Genomic DNA, 23,349 nt, shown 5'->3' with positions numbered 1-23,349 from the left:
AAGAATGCAATTGGCTGTAAGTGGGTTTATAAGGTGAAACACAATGCAGATGGTTCCATGAATAGATACAAGGCAAGATTAGTAGTCAAGGGGTATGCACAAACATATGGCATTGATTATGAAGAAACATTAAGTCCGGTTGCAAGGATGGCAACCGTAAGAGCAGTCATTGCTATGGCTGCATCAAAGGGATGGTCTTTACATCAGATGGATGTAAAGAATGCGTTCTTGCATAGTGATTTGCAAGAAGAGGTCTATATGGAGCAGCCACCAGGTTGTGTGCATGCTGTTCATCCTGAGTTTGTTTGCAGGTTGAAGAAAGCCTTGTATGGCTTGAAACAAGCACCTAGAGCATGGTCTGACAAGATAGGACAGTATGTTATCACTGTTGGCTTTCAGATTTCCAAGGCAGATTTCTCACTTTATGTGAGAAAAACAGATAAAGGTATTATGCTACTTGTCATTTATGTTGATGATTTGATTATAACAGGTGACAGTGATGAAGATATCCTTCATGTGAAAATGCTATTGAAGCAGAAAATTGAGATGAAGGATTTGGGAGAGCTGCGTTATTTCTTGGGCATTGAGGTGATTAGATCACCAAGTGGGATACGGCTCTTGCAGAGGCAGTATGGATTGGACATGCTATCCAAATATGGGATGATAGGCTGTAAGCCTATTTTAGTTCCTTTGGAGCAGAATGTGAAGCTGAGCGCAGATGCAGGTGAGCTTTTGGAAGACCCTACTATGTACAGACGCATAGTAGGAAGTTTGATTTATATGACTATTACCAGGCCAGATTTGAGCTATGCTGTTGGATTGGTAAGTCAGTTTATGCAGGCTCCAAGGAAACCGCATTTGGATGCGGCTAGACGCATACTCAGGTATGTGAAGTCCACATTGCAGTATCGACTACTTTATGAGACTGGGGTTTAGATACAGTTGCAAGGATACACTGATGCTGATTGGGCTGGTAGTATTTCTGATAGACGATCTACCAGTGGATATGTGTTCTCTTTTGGGAGTGCTGCAGTCACTTGGAGCAACAAGAAACAGCCTACAGTTGCCTTGTCGAGCACAGAGGCTGAGTACAGGGGTGCAACAATGGCTGCATGTGAGGTAGCGTTGCATAAGCTACTTTATGATATGCATCAACCTATAGATGGGCCAGTTGTCATTTATTGTGACAACATGAGTAGTATACACTTGGCAAATAACCCAGTCTATCATGCTAGAACAAAGCACATTGAGGTGCATTATCACTATGTGCGGGAGAGGGTTTTACTAGGTCTTATTGATCTAGTTTATGTCAGCACAGAGGATCAGGTAGCTGACATATTCACGAAGGCATTGGGCGCAGAGAAGCTGCGCAAGTTTAGAGACCTGCTTGGTGTGCAGGAATTGGGATTGAGCTCAAGGGGGAGTGTTGAGATATCGAGCTCCACTCGTGATATGCCAGGGTGACCGTTGTGCATTTATGTCACCGACTTGTTAGTTGCAGATGCAGTTGGTACACCGCCCATGAATAATAGCTTGATGACAGCTATCCTTATCTACTCTAGTTTGTGGCTCTATTAGTATGCCACCTTAGCTAGTTGAGTTTGGTTTGAGACCCATATATAGGGTTCTTCTATTTCTATGTACTTGAGTTCTTTTTGGCTTACACAACTAAGAAGAGGAAAACTGTTTTCAGCCTCCACCTTTGTGTGTATTCCCCCATTGTGCAAGCAAGAAAGCTACAAGTGAGACTCCTTCCTTCTCTCCCACAATCTTGACACTTTCTTGTGGAAATGGTATGCTCTTTGATTGCAATGGAAGCTAGAGGGATGCCAAATGATGACCAATGTTAAGCAACGATGCACAATCAAGGCAGGGAAATACGACCCAACCTATGTAGCTCCAATGTCCTATAGGGTGTTGACTACCATCTGTAATCGACCCCTAGAAGAACACATTAGGGGACATCCCTATTTAGATTGCATCCTCACCGAGGAGGAGCTACACATTGCTAGCAGGGTGGACTCCGGTGACTTCTTGCTTGATGTCCTCACTTACATTATGCATGTAGGCATCCGTCCTCTAGACATGGACATCTATGCTCATTTAGAATATAATCTGAAATTTTATGCTTGGCTCATGCAAAAGTAAAACACTAAGATTATGTGTTGAAGGCCCTTCATCTAACCCTTTAATCCTAGGAAGGATTCTTCTCATTTCAGAGGGGGGAGGAGGTAAGGTGAATCAAACCAAGCACATGAATCAAATCAGAGGAAGGATTCTTCTCATTTCTTCAGAGGGGGGAGGAGGTAAGGATTCTTCTCATTTTAGAGGGGGGAGGAGGTAAGGTGAATCAAACCAAGCACATGAATCAAATCAAACACATAAGGCAAACAATAAAGGAAAATCACACATTAGAAACCTCAATCAATGCCTAAAAATAGAAATGGAAGGATGAAACAACTCATGATTGAGGGAAATGTCAATAAAATTTGAAATCAATAGACTAATCAAAGAAAAAAATCCTACTTCTGCTCTCAAGGATTTCAATTTAACAAAAGAATGTAGTTGTTTCCTTTTGCTTGTAATTATTCTAAAAAGCACTAATGGTGAATATGGCTTCATGATAGGCACCAATCATCGCAGGCCAAGAAAAGGCTGGAAAATTGCATTTTTCAGAAGAAGAGTAGGCAAAATATAGTCTTTCGGTGGAAACATGGGCCTTTAACCAATTTAAGTTCAACCTAAAAGACATGGCCATCGAGGAACACGCCGTGAGGCAGATCATAGACCAATGCCAATTGCAGAAATACATAGAAGTAGTGAGCCAAGGAGTCAATTACACCCACTATGCAGAATTTCTAAGAACTTTTAACAGGAATTGTGGCACCATCACCTTGCGAGAAGGGGAAGAGACTCGCAAAGTATAGATTGATAGATTGAGCTAACCTCAGATATGGTAGAAAGGGCCTTGGGATTGGCTAACTAGGTGGAATGGAAGCCAAAGAGAGATATGTACACCATGCTGGGAGTGGACAAGGTGAAGGTCCATACCAACGATGGCATTAGCTTGGAAAATATTCCCAACCTTGAGATTCAACTCCAAGAAAAAATGGTGCATGCGTTGTTCTCTAGTCAGAGATACAACACCATCATGAGCCGTATTAATGTCCTTGTGCTAGAGAGCATCGCAACACGATCACTGGATGAGGTGAATCTCAATGGTTTTGTGAGAAAGGCCATTGAGACCTCAGCTAAGGCCCTGGAAATAGGAGGGCTAGCAAGAGGAGAGTCCCCAGCTACCAAGGCCAAAAGGAAAGCCTCATCTTCTAAGGCCTCAACCATTGGATTTGGTGGGGTCCTTACGGCCATTGTCAGAGAAGCCTTGGGGCAATGGCAGAGAGAAGGAGAAGAAGGAGTTGGAGAGACACCACTAAGATCACCTCCTCAACAAGGGCAGTAGACACAAACAAGTGAAGAGATGGAGATTGATGATGAAGGGGAAGGAGAGCTATAGACTAGCCGATATAGGAACAGGGAGAAAAGGAGGAAAGATATGTGCGGAAAATCATGCCGCTTCCTCCAAAAGAAGGCAAGGGGGCAAGGAACCAATTGTGCCCATTCCTACCCTCCTAGTGCCAACCACATCCACAGTCACAACCACCTAGGGCTTTACGCCAAAAGTAGACTCCAGCAATGTCTTAGCCTGGGTGCAGTACCTTGTAGATAAGGAGAGGACCCAAGGGACCGGAGAGGGTACCCCAATGATAGGGACCAAGAGACCATACTGCAACATGCCTAGTCCAGGCAAGATCCAAAGAGGCAGAAGGTGGAAGCCTCTACCACCTCTGTACCCACGACAGAGCTGCCGGCTAAGGAGTATGATGAATATGTAAAACAATTGCTGTTGCAGTTGGAAAAATCCAGGAAGAAAAGAACATAACAACAACAAAAAAGGAGGCCATGGCTGCATTCCAGTTGGAGAAAACATGCCAAATAGCCATGGCCCAAAGGGAGATCAATGAGCTCAAAGAACGGCTCCAAGCTAAGGATGAAGTGGAAGCCGAATGGCGAGCAAGAGTGGATGAAGAAATCGAAGCCATATGGTGCTTGTGAAGACACAATGAAGAGATCGTGGGGCTTTATGAAGATTTGCAAGCTGAAACAGAAAAGATCACTAAGCCACAAAAGAACTAGAGGCACTCAGGGAGAAAAGAGCATGCATGTACGAAAAAGAGGTGGAAAAATTGACAGAAGAGGCAGCCTCAGCATAGGAAGAGCAGCAAAAATTGAGAGGAAAAATGGAAGGTCAAGAACGGAGGCCGATAGTACTAGCTCAGAGGCAGGGGAAAAGCCTTGAGGAAATGATGAGAAGGGTAGAGGAATGGGCAACACATAATGAAAAAAGAGTTAAACCCTTGGCGCACCATCAAGATTAGGTGGAGAAAGACAAAGTATTGGTTGAAAGCAAAGCACTAGCCGTCTAGATGAGTTTCGAAGCCCATCAACACACCTTCCTCAATACACTACTTGATGTCACTCAGATAGAGGAAAGGGAGGCCGTTGAAACAATCAAGAAGAAGCTGGGGATTGCACGTAGGGCCCTAAAGGCAGGCATGCAAATGTTAGCACAACCAATGGGAGTTTGCATAAGCTCCAAAGAACAAAGAAAGTATCTATTGCAGGCAAGCCTGACCCCATAAGAGGTGGATGCATTAGGGTTCGTTGAAGGGGCGTAGTAGGAAGCCTAGTAAGAGGAAGAGGTGGGACTGAACTTCGAGATGGGACCTCATGAAGAGGAATTAGTCCCATCGCCTCCTTCTCCACCCCTAGAAGACCAACAACAACCAACTGGCACCTCCATCGAGAGGAGAGCAGCACACTGAAAGAAAAGAGGAAAAAAATGGTGGAGGAAGAGAGAAGAAGATTGAATGCTAGACTAGTAATAGAGCCAACTGCACTCATTCCACCAACCTTAGATAAACTTCCAGCAAGCTTCTATGTAGATCTCATCGCCTGGGAGCAACAGAAGAATGCACGGTAGCCCTTTGATCTTAATTTTCACTTCCCCACCCACTTGCACCGGGTCCTGCCTATTAAGGTGGTGGAAGAGGTGATTGCCATTGGAAGAAGGCTAAGGGTGGTAGTGGTAGTGGTAGTGGTAGTGGTAGTGGTAGTGGTAGTGGTAGTGGTAGTGGTAGTGGTAGTGGTAGTGGTAGTGGTAGTGGTAGTGGTAGAGAGAGAGAGAGAGAGAGAGAGAGAGAGAGAGAGAGAGAGAGAGAGAGAGAGAGAGAGAGAGAGAGAGAGAGAGAGAGAGAGAGAGAGAGAGAGAGAGAGAGAGAGGTTTTGTTAAAGGTGCACCTTTGGTGTGTTTGACGCTTCGGGAAGGTGAGTACTAGTAGTAGTAGTATGTGTTCGACGCTTTGGGAAGGTGAGTACTAACAACAGTAGTAGTAGTAGTAGTAGTAGTAGTAGTAGTAGTAGTAGTAGTAGTAGTAGTAGTAGTAGTGGTAGTAGTGGTAGTAGTGGTAGTAGTGGTAGTAGTGGTAGTAGTGGTAGTAGTGGTAGTAGTGGTAGTAGTGGTAGTAGTGGTAGTAGTGGTAGTAGTGGTAGTAGTGGTAGTAGTGAGAGAGAGAGACGTTTTGTTAAAGGTGCACCTTGGGTGTATTCGACGCGGTCAACGTTAGGGAGGGATCCGCCCCAACTATATCTTTAATTTCAAGGGCCGGTCCATCCAACACCATCCCCCGCAAGGGCTTGTATATAAATGATGCTAGGAGGCATATTCCATGGTGGATTCCATGAGGATTTGCAGTGATTTCGTAAAACTATATTTATTTTCTGGGGCTCATACACAAGGTGGATTCCTTGTGCGAGAAGTTGACGGGGATGCCTGTCCTTTTCAGGCGTCAAATTAATTTAATGTGCATGTGGGTGATTCCACAAAAACATATTTAAATTAATGGACGTTTATGAGTTTAGAGTGCATTTATATTAAATTAAGATTAGGATAGAGTTCTAACCTGTTTATTTATTTTGTGGCTGAAGACTGCTAGGAGTTCACTTTTATCGATTTAATTTTATTATTTTTAAACAATTGTGAATGCTTTAGTTGATGTGTAGAGCAAGCAGTGGTGGCGTTGGGAAGCATCAGGCGATGGCATGTGTTTAGATTACCTAGAAGGAATTATCATTTTTGATAGGCGTGCGCCTTATCATTAAAGGCATGGTGCTAATATTTATTTAGGCACGCTTATTTATTGAAGCGCTTGACAAACATGTATTATTTTGTAATGCGCATAGGCCGTTGGTTTAAATATTTCATTATTGGACATTGTATTTGGGCATAGCTCTCCGATTTTTGGGATGCCCAACCACTTTATTCTTTATTTGGACAAAAGCAAACACAAAAGTCAAAGCATGCTAATTGTAAATTGGGCTATTTTTGAGCTTGGAGATTAATAAATTTATAAGTACATGCCTTGTGGAGGGGTCACATAAGAGATGGGGGGAGATTGTACCTAATTTGTCTTTTTGCCTTATGAGTTTTAGTAGAGTTCTTTGTTCTTGGGGACCTTTTGGCGTTCACTATGTGTGCATACAACATCCAATTTGTGTATCGGTGGTAATAGAGCGAAGGTGAGATCAAGGGCTTCCAATCACTTTACCATCTTGCGCGAAGGCAAAGCTCTTGGAACGAACGGGTTGTACAGGCAGTCTCACGAACTGTCAATACCAGCATATTCCTGGTGGTGAAGAACCCCCTGTTGTGGTGTCAGATTGCAAAGGACCACTTCTAGGCGATGGAGGACCACTCGAGAAGTTCCTTTGTGACAGAAACTAAGTCTTATATCAATTGTCAAAGCTTAAACTTTAAGCTTAGAAAGCTTAATCTCCCAAAAATTTAATCGTCAGTGCGGCGGGAGTATGTTCTCAACGGCACTGAATCTGACGACGACATACTCTTGTCCTGCGCTGTGCCAATGATTCATTAAGTTATTCTTTTCTAAAGCTTAAAGCTACTAAGCTTTATTAAAACTTAAATATTTCACTCTTTAATCTCTTTCTCAACGGTTGTTCACATTGGAACCACTGCCAAAAACTTCAACAAGCCTCTGTTTACACCTGCAATTTGACAGAATCGATTTCTAACAAAGCAGACTATCACATGCAGTCTATTTTTCACTTTGAAGAAGACCGTCATCAATTACCATACTCGCAAAAGAAGCAAGATTGAAAAAATCCATTTAAAAAAAAAGCAAGCCTTATAAACCCAAATTTGAGCTACGCTCATCCCTCTAACGAGATTTTGAGTGTGTGAGGTTGTTTGAGATTTTTGCAAGATGCCCAATCCAAATATGGAAGATGTTGGGGGTAAAGGTGCCTCCACCTAGCCGCCTGTGTATTACTACACTGACAGTCATCGCCACTGCACACTGTAGGTGGCGGGCGCCCGTCACCACCACTTTATTCTTTATTCTTTTAGTGACAGTTTGAATAAAGGAAGGCCCGGTCACACATTGTGACTGTTGGAGTTCCCATTTCTAGTCTCTCCCTTTCTTGCTCTTGCTCTCTCGCCATAGCTCTTGAGTCCAACCTTCGATCCGTCACTCCCTTTCAACTGGTATTAGAGCTTTGCTTTCCGACTCTTGAGCTTGGTTCATGGCATTCTCAGCATCCCATCGACTCCCTACTTGCATTGGGTCTCCTTCCTGGCAGCCATATCCGACTCTTTCGAGCTCCCATCACTCCCTGGCTTCCCAGCACCTTCTCGACATTGTTAAGCACCTTTACGGCATTACGTAAGAGGTATTTGATCATTTTCTTCAGAGTTTTACTTCAGTTCTCAGGTCTCACAGGATGTAAACAAGTTGTGGGCAGCCATAGCTCACACCTCTTGGAGCTTCCTTCACCTGGATCTTGCTTCCAGCCTATCAAGGCTTGCTAAGGCTTGGTGTAGGCCTTCTTTGGCTCTCATTTGTGCCCCATTGTTGACACGTGGGATAGCAGACCCCCCCAGCCAGCTCACGTTTTTTTTGCGCATGTTTCAAAATCTGGGCCAAAAATCACTCTTTTTGTCATATCTCGAGTATTCGGAACTCGATTCAGGCAAGGTAAGAGTCTAAGTTGGGATTTTGGCACGCTTCGGACGCGATGCTAATGTCGGATTTGCCAAATTCTGATGAAAAAATATTTTGCAATAGATTTTAGGTCTGAGACAGCATATATTTGTATGCCTATGCTTGTTTGGGCATGACTACATAACCGGTTTGATGCCTATTGCATCCCTATTGATTGGGGGATTGAAGCTACATGTAATGCTATGATTTTGGCCTAATTTTGGGGCTAGAAATACACAGTTTATAACAATAAATGCATGCTAAATACTCTTGGGCTAAACCTATCTTTCATGCTTTGACATATGCCTATTGGTTCTGGATGTATGTCTTGGGTTATGCTATGATGTATTGATCATCGAGGGATGACTTTGAGCTTGTCATTGAATCCGGATGCTTTTGGAAGCTTGAGCTTATTTCATCCCGCACTTATTGACATTAGCATATGCTTTGACAATGATGCTTCTTGGGTTTATGCATACCCGTTGCCTACAGCTTGATGCTCATATCACAGTTGATTACCCTATGCATACATTGAGCTTGAGTGCTCATTGAAGCTCCACCTTGGATGCATTTTGGATTATCTGGAGTAGTCTTGGATGTTACTTGGCTTGTCAGAGTTTGGATTGGGATGCATTTGATGCCTTACATGCTTACGGATGCTACATACGGATGCTCTACTGCCTACATGTTCGGGATGTACTATTGATGTATTGTCTTGGACTTATATCATTGGCACTGTGTCTTGCCTTGGCTTGAGCTCTTGAGCTCGTACATATGACTTTTGTGCCAGTGGGAGCATTCTTGAATGCTTATCAGACATTGAGCAGGCAGTACTTTTATGCATTGAGCCGTTACATGCCATTGAGTAGTTACAGACACTTGAGACTTTGGGACTTCTTACCTTTTGGGATGATACATCATATGTCTTGGTTCACTGTATGCTTATGAGCTAAGTAAGTCTCAGTTTTGGATCCGTATCTTTGTGAATTGACACCTACTTGTGTCAAGTTTTGGTAGTGGCAAGAACACTTTGCCCCGTTGACTGGGGGGTGTGCCTACTCACTGGCAGATGTTTATATGACATACTTGGGTGTTGGATTCATGATTATCGACCGTCATATGCTTATGCTATGCCCGCATGATGCTGGCTTTGGTCTTGGCAGTATCTGATTGCCTTGGGATCCGATTTTGGCACTGTTAGCTCTCTTTGACTGAAATTTGAAATTTATTACAGCAAGCATATATGTATGGACTGACATGGATTTTTCATGCTGAAATACTCTGAAATGATGTACTTTCACTAGTACTTGGTGGGCAGCAGCTTTGGTTCCACTTTCCTCACCATTTTTCATCGATTTTGGTAAATTTTTGGTCATTTTCGGCAGAACAACAAGCAGTTTTGAACTGTCTACAGTCTTTCAGCCTGCATTATGGCGAGTTCGTCCACTGATCATGCTATTTTCAACATCACTAAGATTGATGGTACGAAATACTCTTATTGAAAGAGCCAGATTTGGCAGGTGTTGGTGCAAAAATCATAGATCAAACCCTTGAGGTTAAGCGAGCATCCGCCTGCAACTATGCCAGATGAAGAATGGCTTGAGCTTGATGAGTTATGCAAGTCCACCATTGTATTGTCTCTCACAAAACAGGTTCACTACAATGTATTTGAGGAAGAATAGAGTGCATGGCAGTTGTGGGAAAAGATAAAAAATCTCTATGACAAGAAAAGTCCAACGAGTCAGATGTATTGGTTGAAGCAGCTTATGGATCTACGCATAAAGGAGAATGTGACTATGTCTGCTCACTTGAGCTAGTTCTATGCTATACTCAAGAACTTGACTTCGCAAGACATCACTTTTGCAGAGGATGTCACTCCTCTTTTCTTGCTTGGTACTCTTAATGAGTCATGGGATGTATTCCGCACTGCATTATGTGCCTCTATTGCTACCTTGAAATTATCTGATGTTGAGAGTGCTCTTCTGCAAGAAGAGTCTTTTGCAAGAAGAGGTTAACCGTAAGAATTTGGATGCCTCTCGTGTGTCGCATGCTATGACAGTTAGAGGCAGGAATGATGGATATGGAAAGCATGGCAGTGGCAGTGGCCGTGGACGGGATTCTCAAAAATCTCGGTCCAAGTCTCGTGGGAAGTCACGTAGCAAATCTCGTGGCAAGAATGCAGATGTTAGTTGTCACCACTATGAGAAAAAGGGCCATATTAGGCCACAATGCCATGAATTGCACAATGAAAGGCACAAAGATAAGGGAAAAGACAAAGTGCAGAATAAGTCTTCTGATCGCAACATAGTGCCTGCAAAGTCCAGTGTTAAAATTGAAGAGATCAATATTATACAACTTGAGGATGTTGATGATGATGATTATATCCTTGCAGCTTCTTCTAGTGCTTCGCAGATGATAGAGATACACTCTATGTATGCACAGTGTTGGCTCTTGGACTGAGCTGCATCCTTTCATGTGACACCTTGCCGAGGGTGATTTCATTCATACTGTACTATTTCGGGTACTGTGTGCTTGGGTGATGATAGCTCTCTTGATATTGTGGGCATTGGTGATGTTAGGCTGCAGTTTCCTTTTGGCAGCAATTTTGTTATGCAGGATGTACGTCATGTACCTGCTTTGATAGGCAGTCTCATGTCAGCTGGATAGCTTGATGACGCAGGTTATCATGTAACTTTTGGAGACTCTACATGGAAGATCACTCGTGGCAGACTTGTGATTGCGAGAGGTGCCAAGGCTGGCAGTCTCTACCCCTTGCCCTTGATCATGTTTTGTCTGTGGATTCTATCCCACATGTATCTCTTTGGCATGCCCGTTTGGGCCATATTTCTTTGAAGGGAATGAAAATGTTTTTTGGTTTGCAGTACTTACCGCCCCTTGATTATGCATATTCTGATTCATGTGAGCATTGTCTTTATGGCAGGGAGACTAGGTCTATGCATAAGAAGTCTGGTAGGCCACGCATGAGTGAGCCCTTGGCATTGGTACATTCGGATGTCTGTGGGCCCATGCCTTGTCAGTCTATGAGTGGTGCAAAGTATTTTGTTACGTTCATAGATGATTTTTCAGGAAAGTTTGGGCTTATCCCATTAAGCTGAAATCCGATGTCTTGGCTGTGTTTCAGAGATGGCTTGCATTGGTTGAGAACCAGTTTGGGTATAGGCTAAAATGCCTAAGGACAGATAATGGGGTGAGTATGTCTCACGTGCTTTTGAGCAGTTATGTGATGAGAGGGGTATTAAGCGTCAGTTGACTACCCCGTACACCCCCCAAGAATGGTTTGGCTGAGCGGATGAATAGAACCATCCAGGAGCATGTACGTAGTATGCTTAGCCATGCAGGCCTACCACAGAGCTTTTAGGTTGAGATAGTTAGTACAGCTGTGCATGTCATAAATAGATCACCTTCTAGTGGTTTGGATTTCCAGGTTGCAGAGGAGGTATGGACTGGAAAACCCCCCTCTTATGCGCATCTCTGTGTCTTTGGATGTGAGGCATTTTGCCATGTGCCCAGGGACAAGAGAAGTAAGCTGGATCCCAAGAGTGTCAAATGCATTTTCCTTGGTTATGGGGATGCAGGCGAGATGGGTTACCGTCTCTGGGATCCGCAAGTGCGAAAAGTCATCTGCAGTCATGATATAGTCTTCCATGAAGACAAGATACATAGGCAGCCTGAGAGAGTTGTTGAGATCCGCAGAGTCATATTTTAGGAGGAGCTGAGAGCTCCCGCACAGCCAGTTGGACAGCCTACAACTGCAATAAATGCTCATGGTCAAGGTGTTGGACAGGCAGCTGGGCAGGCAGCAGAGCTTGCCGTGAGATGGTCTACTTGCCAGAGCAAGAAACAGCCTACAATTGCATTGTCTAGTACAGAAGCTGAGTACCGTGGTGTGGCCTTATCAACTTGTGAAGCTGTTTGGTTACAAAAGTTACTGAATGACTTAGGAATATACTTGGACAACAAAGTGAAGCTGCATTGTGATCATCTGAGTAGTGTTATGATTGCAAGAAATCCCGTCTATCATGCAAGATCGAAACACATTGAAACACAATATTAGTGAGTTTAGGAATCTCCCAATTTTCATTTTTTGAATACTAAAAAGGTGGCATCCAGAGAACATGCTCATAAGTTTCTCAAAACCATAGGATGTGACCTATAATTGGAAAGCACTTGGAAAATGGAATCTATTGAGCTATAGAGCACTCGATTTAGAGTTATAGTGTTCAAGTTATGACAAATCCAAAGATTTGACCACATGTTCCAAACTTATGGGAAATTCCCATATTCCCCAATATGGTGTTTTGAAGTTCATTACCATTTCATTAGAGAAATGGTACTAGCAGATCACATTGACCTAATGCATGTGAAGACTGAAGACCAGGTGTAATGAACATCTTTACCAAGTCACTTGGTAAAGATAAGTTCATTTATTTTAGGCAACTACTTGGAGTATTGCAGATGGCTTGAGCTTGAGGGGGAGTGTTAGAAATCAAGCTCCTGTATCTTCCGTATCTGTTATGTCAGTGTGTGAGACTGACTCTAGCTAGATACAACTGTTCATGTGGGTGTCATTGAATAAGTCGGTGTAGGGTTAATCTAGCTATAGTCAGATGATTGGTTAATTAGATCTAAAGTAACACTTACTTTTATCTTTCAGTCTTGTAGACCTAGTGTGATATAATGAAAAATTTGAATGAGAGCTATGGCTCATTGATTCTGTTCCATTCCCTATCTCTCTCTCCTCTTGTTTTTACATATTGTAGATGCTTTGGTAGTGATTAATGCAATGCTTTGATGAAGATGATTTACTTTTATCTACTTTGGGTGGCCTTAATAATGAGAAGGCTTGGAAATATTTTATCACTTCTATATATATATGGAAGCCATTTCTAGATTTTGATGAGTTGATCACTCTCATGATTACAAAGACATCAATATGCAATGTGACTCATCTTAAAAAAATGGTAAACAAACCCAAGCATTTTACTCAAGTTCAAGAAGGGGATGTGGTAGATCCTCTTCAAGTGGCCATGGTATGGGACATATTGGTGATAACCAATAAAACATGTTAAATCAACAATTCAGTGAAATGCAAGTTTTAGGAGGCTATGGAAACTCTAGAGACAAGGGGAGATCTAGAGGAAGTGATGGATGGTAGAATAGCGGTTCTAGAAATTTTGGTATTGTTTTTCATTATTGTGGTAAAACATGTCATATTGCAGCCAAGTGTTATGCTAAGAAAGATTATATCCATACTGGTAAATTGCAACAAAGAAACTATGCATCATCTTCATGATAGAATAAAGGCAAAAATGAGTGTTTGTTTATTATGTAGCATATGATGAATGTTGTTAAAGGGGACACATGATGATGAATGGTATGTTGATCGTGGTGTATCTAATCATATGTCTAGTCATACTGAATGATGAATGGTATGTTGATCATGATGTATCTAATCATATGTCTAGTCATACTGAATGGTTTGGAGAGATACAAGTTCTACAAAATCCAGGTTATGTGTAGATAGGTGATGATCCATGCCACCCAATTTCACACGTTAGAAAGGTTTCCTAATCCTTGCATAATGGCCATAGAAAGAGTCTTTCAAATGTATTACATGTACCATCAATCACAAAGAATTAAGTGTTTGTTGGTCAAATAGTAGAGCAATGGTTATAGGTTCTATTTAATGCAAAATGTTGTTTTGTAGAAGACTTTAATGATAAGTATAGATTGGTCACAAAAGAAAGTAGAGTTGGCCGCATGTTTACTTTAGATGTTAGAATTTTTGCTATGAATGTTAATATGTATTATAAAGAAAAATAAGTGGTTGCAGACATTAAAATATGACATAAATATATTGGACATGCAAATGTGCAAAGACTAAAATAATGAAGTCCAAAGGATTAGTTACATGGTTACTTGTTTTTATAGTTATAGAATTCCATAAAGTATGTGAAGCATGCCAATTTGGTAAGTAGCAAAGATAATCTTTTTCACATGATAGAGATGTGATCAAAAACATACTTGATGTTGTACACACAAATATTCGGGAGCCTATAAAGAATATATCTCTTGGTGGTAGCAAATATTTTGTTACATTTATTGATGATTGTTCAAGAAAGATGTGGGTATATTTTATGAAGGTAAAAAGTGATGTATTTGAGCACTTCAAAACTTTCAAGGTTAGTGTTGAAACAAAAACAAGCTTGAAAAGTAGATGCTTGAGATTAGATGGAGGGGGAGGCTACCTCTCTAATGAGTTTAGTGACTTTTTGAGATTCCATGGGATAAAGAGACAATTTACTTGCATGTACATCCCACAGCAAAATGGAGTTGCAAAAATGAAAAATATACATATTACAAAAGTTACATGTGCATTGATGACTGAAAAGAATATACCAAAATACTTTTGGTATGAACATGTTCATATTGCTATCTATATTATGAATAGAACTCATGTAGCTACAGTTCATGGGATGACCCTCAAAGAATGCTTTAAAGGTAAGAAGCCCAATGTGTCACACTTGAAAGTCTTTGGATGTATTGTATATGTTCATGTGCCAGATGATCTACGAAGAAAGAAGCTTGATCCAAAGGCTGAAAAATGTATTTTTATTGAATACTCTTTAGGGCAAAAAGGGTATCATTGTTATAACCTGGCACAAGTGAGTTCAGAGTGAGTAGGAATATTTTTTTAGTGAGATGAGTAGTTGGTTTGCATCTAGTAGTGATGATTCAATGATGATGATGATGATGATGATAGCTATGTGTAGGAGAAAAACAAGAATCACGTAGCCTTAGTGGACCCGAAATATCATATGGTACAATAGCTACAGCTAGCCCTTGGTGTGAAAGACTAAGGAGTAGCCTCGCATCTTTAGGTACATCTGCAAGTATTATAGGTAAAGACAAAGATAAGAAGAAAGTATTAGATGGTAATGATGCATTTACTAGTCATTTGGGATTTGATGGAGATTCCAGTGGTTCAAAGAGTTTGGATGATAAGATTGGTATTCCTTCAATCAAAGGGGACACCAAGTATACACGGAGCACATGGTAATGTAAAGGCTCCACTGAGTGATCAAGTGGTATGCAAATTTAGTAAGGTCAAATGCCATATTAGAATATTTGGGTTTGAAGATTATGAAACTCACCATTATGCTTATATGGTAAAGATGGTTGAATATGTTGAGTCCACTTGCTTTGATGATGTTGTTGGCCGTGCTCATTGGGATGTAGTAATGGAGGAGGAGATAGCTGTATTAGAAGCCAATACGACTTGGGATATGGTATCATTGCCTAAGGGAAAGAAAGGTATTGGTTATAAGTGGGTTTACAAAATGAAGCATAATGAAGATGGTTCTGTTAGCATGTATAAGGCTAGGCTAGTTGCAAAAGGCTATGCTCAAACATATGGCATAAATTATGAAGAGACATTCAATCCAATTGCTAGGATGGCAATTGTTGTTAGATGCCTAATTGCTTCGATAGTAGCCAAAGGTTGGAATTTGTAGAAAATGGATATAAATAATGCCTTCTTACATGGTGAGCTACGAGAAGAGGTATATATGGAGTAGCCAATATGTTATGAGGATTTAGAGCATCCCACATATGTGTGCAAGTTAAAGAAAGCACTCTATGGGCTGAAGCAAGCACCTAGAACATGGTCTGACAAGATCACAGAGTATATTGTCAACATTAGTGTTTATGTTTACGATGCCGATGAGCACTCACTTTATGTGAAAAAGAGAGATGTAGGCTTGGTCAATCATAGTCATCTATGTGGATGACTTGATTATTACAAGTGACAATGACTTTGGGATCATAAAGTTAATGAATTTTTGAAGAAGACGTTTGAGATGAAGGATTTGGGTGGGCTAAGATATTTTCTTGGTATTGAGGTGATCAGATGTAATGATGGTATATAGCTATCCCAAAGGTAGTATGGCTTGGATATGTTGTCCAATTATGGAATAATAGCATGTAAGCCTCTTTTAGTACCATTGGGACAAATGTGAAGTTGAGTCCTGATGTTGGGGATGAATTGAGGTGATCAGATGTAATGATGCTATATAGCTATCCCAAAGGTAGTATGCATTGGATATATTGTCCAACTATGGTATGATAGCATGTAAGCCTCTTTCAGTACCATTGGGGTAAATGTGAAGTTAAGTCCTGATGTTAGGGATGAGTTAAAAGATCCTACTATGTTTAGCAAGATAGTAGGAAGTTTGATTTACATGACTATCACAAGGCTAGACTTGAGCTATGTTGTTGGCCTTGTTAGTCAATTTATGCAAATATTTAGAAAGTCTCGCTTGGATACAGTTAGATGCATACTGAGGTATGTAAAGTCCACTTTTCATTATGCAATTTTTAAAAAGGTAGATAAGGATGTACATGTGTTTGGATAAGGAGATGCAGATTAGGCTGGCAACATATCAAAAAATTCATGTTTTTCCTTGGTAGTGGTACAACTACATAGAGCACGAAAAAGCAATCTACAGTTGCTTTATCGACGAGTATAGAGGTTGAGTATAGAGATGCTACTCTGGCAACATGTGAGGTGGTATGGGTACAAAAGTTATTGGGTGATTGGGATGTGCAGGGAGATGGTCCAGTTGTCATTCATAGTGACAATATGAGTAGTATACAGTTAGCTAGGAACCTAGTGTTCCATGCTAGGACAAAACACATTGAGATACACTACCATTTTGTAAGAGAGAAGGTACTTGTAGGAGAGATTGACTTGTAGCACACAAGATCAAATAGCAGACATTTTTACAAAGACATTGGGTATAGAGAAGCTTTGAAAGTTTCAAAGCTTACTTGGAGTTGCAGAGATACAATTGAGCTTGAGGGGGAGTGTTAAGATGGAAAGATCCTCACATGGCCACTAACATATCACTTATTATATTTAGTTTGTTACACTGACATATCACTAGCATAGTTATATCACCAATCAATTAGTAGAGTCAATTATGTACTGCTTGACTTAGTAGGTCGCTTTTCTCTATGTTATATCTTATCTATATTTTGTGTACATTGTATTGTGAGAGGGAGAAGAAGAAATACCAAGCAAGAAAACATTTTGGTGTCCATCTCTCTTCTTGTGTTGACTTTCCTCTTATGTGTATGGTATGTATTTGATACATCATTTCAAGCAAGTCGCCCCACCACATGATCCTTGACAGAGGAGAGAGGTGAAGAAACCAAGAGAGCATACATAGAGGCAATGGAGACTTGAGCACATAGAAAGTTAGGGTATATCTAGTATAGCTCTTCCAGATCCTTCATCTCAAATTTAGTCTTGAGAAGACCCTTCACATTGTCAATCTCTATCTCACTATCACCCACAATGATAAAATCATCCACATATATAGTAATGACCACAATTGTCAAGTGCCTACCTAACAATTCCCTGACATCACGTTTTAGTGGTCCATCAAGGAACTATCCTAGACAGCTTTGCCCAGCACTCACAAGAATGCATGGGATCTATCGTCTAGGTTTCCTAGATTCCACCCCGTAAGGAAAGGTACCGACCGTTCCCCACGATGATCAACCTGCAAGCTCGGGGCCCTAATTTGACAACTGAGACCTCGATGGATCACCTAGCTGCATCGAAGGTATCCCACAAGGGCTTCTTGTCCAACTAGAGTGATTGTAGTTATCCTTGGTTCATGGAGTGCAAGACTTTTTTCCAGCAAAAACTGGTTAGGATTCAAGGAACCTTAATGGAGTTCTGGCACAGCCGCCACACCTTTCCCCTGAGATAATTATTGATCAAGGTTTTAAGACTTGACCCTAGGTAACTCAATGCTCGGCTCTACCTTATTTTTCCTAATTAACGTTTCGTTCAATCTCTTGAGAGAAGCTCTTAGCTTATCAGGACCACCCATCCGTAGGACTGATCCATCAGGGATCTCGCTCACCTGCTTCCCACAAATGGTTTCCTTTAGTTTTCTAATTACCTATCACATTAAGTTATGCCATATGAAAGCAGCTTTGTTAATTAACCCATTATCACATGTTCCTTTGCATAATTTTACGGCACAACACAAAGACAGAGAAAACAGTCTTTTGGAAAAACATATTTCGCAAAGTTATTTACAATTATTTTTCCCTTCTGCCTATGCAAAAGATAAACCTCTGTTAACTAGAAAATCCCTTCTGTCTGTGCAGAAGAAAACAAACCCTCCAATATTTCCATCCCTTCACTAGTACTGGGGACTCCAGGATCCCATCCTAATTTGTATGAGAGTCAAGTAGTTCCTAAAGGAGTGATCGAGAGATTTACGGCCAAAGCCCCGTGGCACTCATGCCTCCTCCTGCCTAATGGATTCCTCATCGAGCGACCTCTCGATGTAGGGCCATGGTCCAAAGCTCCTCACAACGGTACAAAATAATCCCCCTTAGATTAGGGTTCCACGTCTAGCCGTGGGGGAGGCATAGCATGATCTTTCCTTTGATTATCCTGATTATATATTTATAATCACATCTAACTACTGCAAGCACAATCAATCTTTCCTATGCAACCATCAATGCATGTACAAATCAAAAAAGAAACAACAAGTGTTTTTAGCATAGGAAGCTGCCCCCACCCAAATCTAGGGTTTCTCTTTTAAGGTCCCACCTTAACCTTAGGGTTTTGCTTCCTACTTGCAGCTCTTTTTTGGGATCCGCAAGTTATTTCACGAATCTGAAGTCTATTTTATCCTTATGAAAATTTTAATATTTCCGTCCTAAAAGATAATATGGGCATTTATACCTATGGCAGGCAATTCATACACTGCCATGCCCTAACCTGTGCTTAGCAAGATTTCAAATACTTTTCCAAGTCTACTTAGACTTTAGAATTTGTATCGACAAATTCTTATCAATGTACAAGTCCTAATACAGACTTCCAATATTTATTTAATTTCCTGATACTGATAGTTTCAGGATTATCAAGTATTTCATAGTTGTTTTTGCTTCAACATTCTCTATAAATCCATTTACAGTAGTAAATAGCTTTCTTTCCTTCAAGTAAAGATACAAACTCCCATGTGTCATTATCCTTAAGTAAAGCGATTTCTTCATCCATAATAGGATCCCAATGCTCATTACCCAGTGCATCCTCAAAAAAAGTGGATTCCATATCTTGCACAATCTTATCCATATAGGCATAGTGATGAGCTATGTAGCTATCATATGTCAATCGTTGCATTAGTTTTCTCACTCTACTTTGAATTGCATTGACCTAGATCACTACTAGATGCTTTAGCATCCTCTTGTGCCTTTTGCACACTAGGTGTTTTAATAGACATAATCCCAAATTTTTCATCCAAGCTCTACTACTTTGATCTATCCGAATGAACATCGACATGAGAGAAATCTGATGACACATCTATCATAATAGGTGAGTCCCCTACTCTCTTTACCTCTTTTTGACATTTGTGATGTACTTGGTGGAGTAACGTGTGACCTCAATTTGCCACTCCAAGGTCTATTAATAGAATCATGACTAGGAGACTCTTGTGATCCACTCAATGTCTGTGACTATTGACCTATTTTCTACAATGCCACACTCTCATGCTCATCAATCCCAATTTCATTCTATGCATTCTTGTACCAACTGCTCATTTCCTAAAAAATAACATCCCTGCCAACTCTCAATTCATGTGTAACAAGGTTACACCATCGATATTGCTTTTACTCAAGATAATATCCGATAAATGCATATTTTTTTGCTTTGGAATCCAATTTACTACACAACTCATTAGGAATATGCATGTAAGAAATATATCCAAATACTTTTAGATGGATTAGATTTCACTCTCTACTCATAAACTTCTCTTCGAGTATCATACCATGTACAATAACAGTGGGTGTCTTGTTCATAATGTATATAGCATTAGCAATTGCTTCAACCTAATGATAATGAGGCAAGTCTCTTTTTGACATCAATGCATAAGCCACCTCTATAATATGTCTCTTTTTTGGCTCTCTCCACCAAATCCTTAGAGCTTTTAAAATGAGTGAATACCTCACTTTTCTCACGTATAAAGTAAACCTATACTTTGCGAGTATGATCATTAATGAAGGAAACATAATACTTGCAACTACTCAAAGTTGTAGTCTTTATAGGATCCCATACATCAGAATGTATCAATTCAAGTGACTTCTTGCATACATGATTTTCACGTGGAAATGCATGTCTTTTTTACATTCTAAATTGACATGCTTCACATACTTTATGCATCGCATCAACCCTAAACTTGGGTAAGCCATCCACAATCTATTTTGATTACATGTCTTTTAGCCACCCACTACACATTCACATGACCAATTCTATTATGCCGAATTTCAATATTATCCATAGCACTTGAACCTTGTGCAAACATGACAACATGTATTTCAGATAGACTTACATCAAGAGTAAACAATTTGGTAGGATATTTTTCTTTTACAATCAACCTACAACAATCATTTTTAGTATTTTCTACATAACAACAATCAAATGTGAACCAAACCTGCAATCCAAGTCCTACCATTTGAACAACAGAAACCATATTTTTTGTAATATTTGGTATATGTAGCACATCAACCAAGTATTTAGTATTATCATCTTGCATGCTTATAGGAACATTTCCAATATGAGTAATCAGTCACTTGGAGACTCTAGACTGGGTATCTCTTTAAACCACTCTTCTTGTGAGAAGTCATGTAGGCATAAAGTATTGCTTAACGAACAACTCTTCACTTTTGTCATCATTGTTTCTGCATTGGATGTATAATTTCCTTGCTGATTTTTTCCAAATCTAATTTTAGCCTTATTTTTGAAGCATTTTTAAGAATTGTGGCCTATCTGACCACAATGCTAGCACTCCTTACTATCACCAAAATTCTATTGCCTTTGAGAATCTACAACTTAGCTTCTTTGACTCCCCCTTCCTTGGGATTGCAACTATCACACTGATAGATCCAAGAGCCTTTAGAATACTCTAGATATTTAAGGCATAATGAGTAATGGAGAGGTTTTATTTTTTCACTTGGTTTAGCTTTAAACTTGAGTTGCAACTTTTTTGGCCTTTGTGTTTCCTTTGATCAACCTTGCTAGATTCTTCTATGCAATTGTAAGGGTATCAAATTCTTACAAATAGCCCATCGTGTTGTTTGTGACACTAATAGACAGCTAATGAAAACAAACAAGAGGGGAGAGAGGTGAAGCACCCAAGAGCATATATACACAAAAGCAATGGAGACTTGAGAACATAGAGAGATAGGGCTGAAATCTTATTCTTCTTCATACAAAATTACTAAGTTTACAATATGATAAAAGACTAATATGAAAGTACCACAATGTATATACATGTGGTCATCAGTTGTGAACCTACTAAGGAAAGAAGAGATAGCGCAATGAATGTACCATAACCAAGAATGGACTACGTGAGCATAGTCCAATTACAGAGTCACTGGCATATCCTCATGTCGGTCACCTAATATTTGTGAATAATATCTTGCCACATCACCAAGGCACATAGTGGATGCTCGCTTATGTAGAGCTTGACATATCAACACTTTTCCTCAAGCATAGCATGAGCTTGTGAGCTCCAAGTATAGTCTTGAAGTGTTGAAGCTTCTCAAATCCCAAGGCCTTGGTGAAAATGCCGACAACTTGATAATTTGTACTGACATAAACCAAGTCAATATCACCTGCTAGAACTCTCTTCCAAATGAGACCTCTATGTGTTTGGTCTGTGATGATACATTGGGTTTCTATTTAATTGAATGCTGCAATACCTCTATATTCTTCCTCTCTACTAAATAAGGCAACTATCAACTATTTCTTGTTGCTCAAAGTAACAATAACACTCCTAAAGAAAAACACAAAACCACATGTAGATCTCTTGTCTAAAATACTACCAGCCCAATGTGCATTTGTGTAACCATGCAAATCCAATGATACAAGTATACCATATAAGAAGGTATAGTCTAATTTAGACTTAACATAGTGCAATATGCACCACAATGCATCCAAATGCGGCTTCCATGGAAGTTTCATAAATTGAATCTCCAAACCAACTATGTAGTTTACGTCTAGCCTCGTGATTATCAAACAAATAAGGCTACCCATAATCTTCTAATACATAGTGACATCCTCAATTAGGTCACCCTCATGTGAACTAAGCTTAGCACTAACATCCAAATGCATAGAAATAGGCTTGTAATCAGCCATACTATACTTTAACATATCCAATGCATATTGTCTCTGTGACAACCATGTATCCTTTGAGTCTTAATTGTCTCTATGCCGAAAAATAGTGTAGTTGTCCCAAATCTTTCATCTCAAATTCAACCTTGAGAAGACTTCACATTGTCAATATATATCTCAATATTACCCACAATGATCAAATCATCCACATATATAGTATTAACCGCAATACTTGCATCACTCTTACATACGTAGAGTGAGTGATCAACCTATGCTATATGAAATCCAATGCTAACAAGATATTCTACAATCTTATCATTCTAGCTTGAATTGAATTTGAGAGATTGGGACTAAAGGGTAATTGACCTTTCAAAGCTTTGTGGCTAGCAAACTCTATCAAGCTGTTATGATGGTGGCTTTGTATGACTTGAATAATGGGATGCATGCACAACAGTTTGGATAAAAAATCAAGTAACACAATTTTGGTGAATTTGGGAAAAAAAGTCCCATTTTTAATTATTTAGAACATTGGGACTCAACAAAATATGTCTTCAAGTCACCCAAAGCTACCATCTAATACATAATTGGAAACCTTATGAAAAATAGAATATATTGAGCTACATTGAACACCCAATTTGGAGCCATGATGTGAGAGTTATAGCAAAGAGAATGTTTTGACCATGAGTTCTAAACTTGTGGGAAATTCCCAGATTTATTAATGGCATGTTAAGTTTAATATTTCTCTGTTTGAGTTGAGAAGAATGCAATCATCCTGCTGTGCAAAAAGCCTTAGAAAAGATAGTCAGATGCACTATTGCTGGGTTCAAAAGTACTAGAAGACTTCTAAATTCATGTTGATGTCATGGCTTCAACCATTCCAGCATGTAATAGTACAGCAAAGTAAGATGATAAAGGAGGCTCTGGGACTGTCAAATGGTCTAGTCAAACCCTAAATTTGAGCTTTACAAATATTGTTTCCAAAAACAAGCAGTCCACCATTGGGCAATTGTTAGT

Source organism: Lygodium microphyllum, unplaced genomic scaffold (genome assembly GCF_053477565.2).
Source record: "Lygodium microphyllum isolate KBCC unplaced genomic scaffold, Lygodium_microphyllum_v1.1.10 scaffold_139, whole genome shotgun sequence".
Taxonomy (NCBI): Eukaryota; Viridiplantae; Streptophyta; class Polypodiopsida; order Schizaeales; family Lygodiaceae; genus Lygodium; species Lygodium microphyllum.
This window is presented reverse-complemented; position numbering follows the sequence as displayed.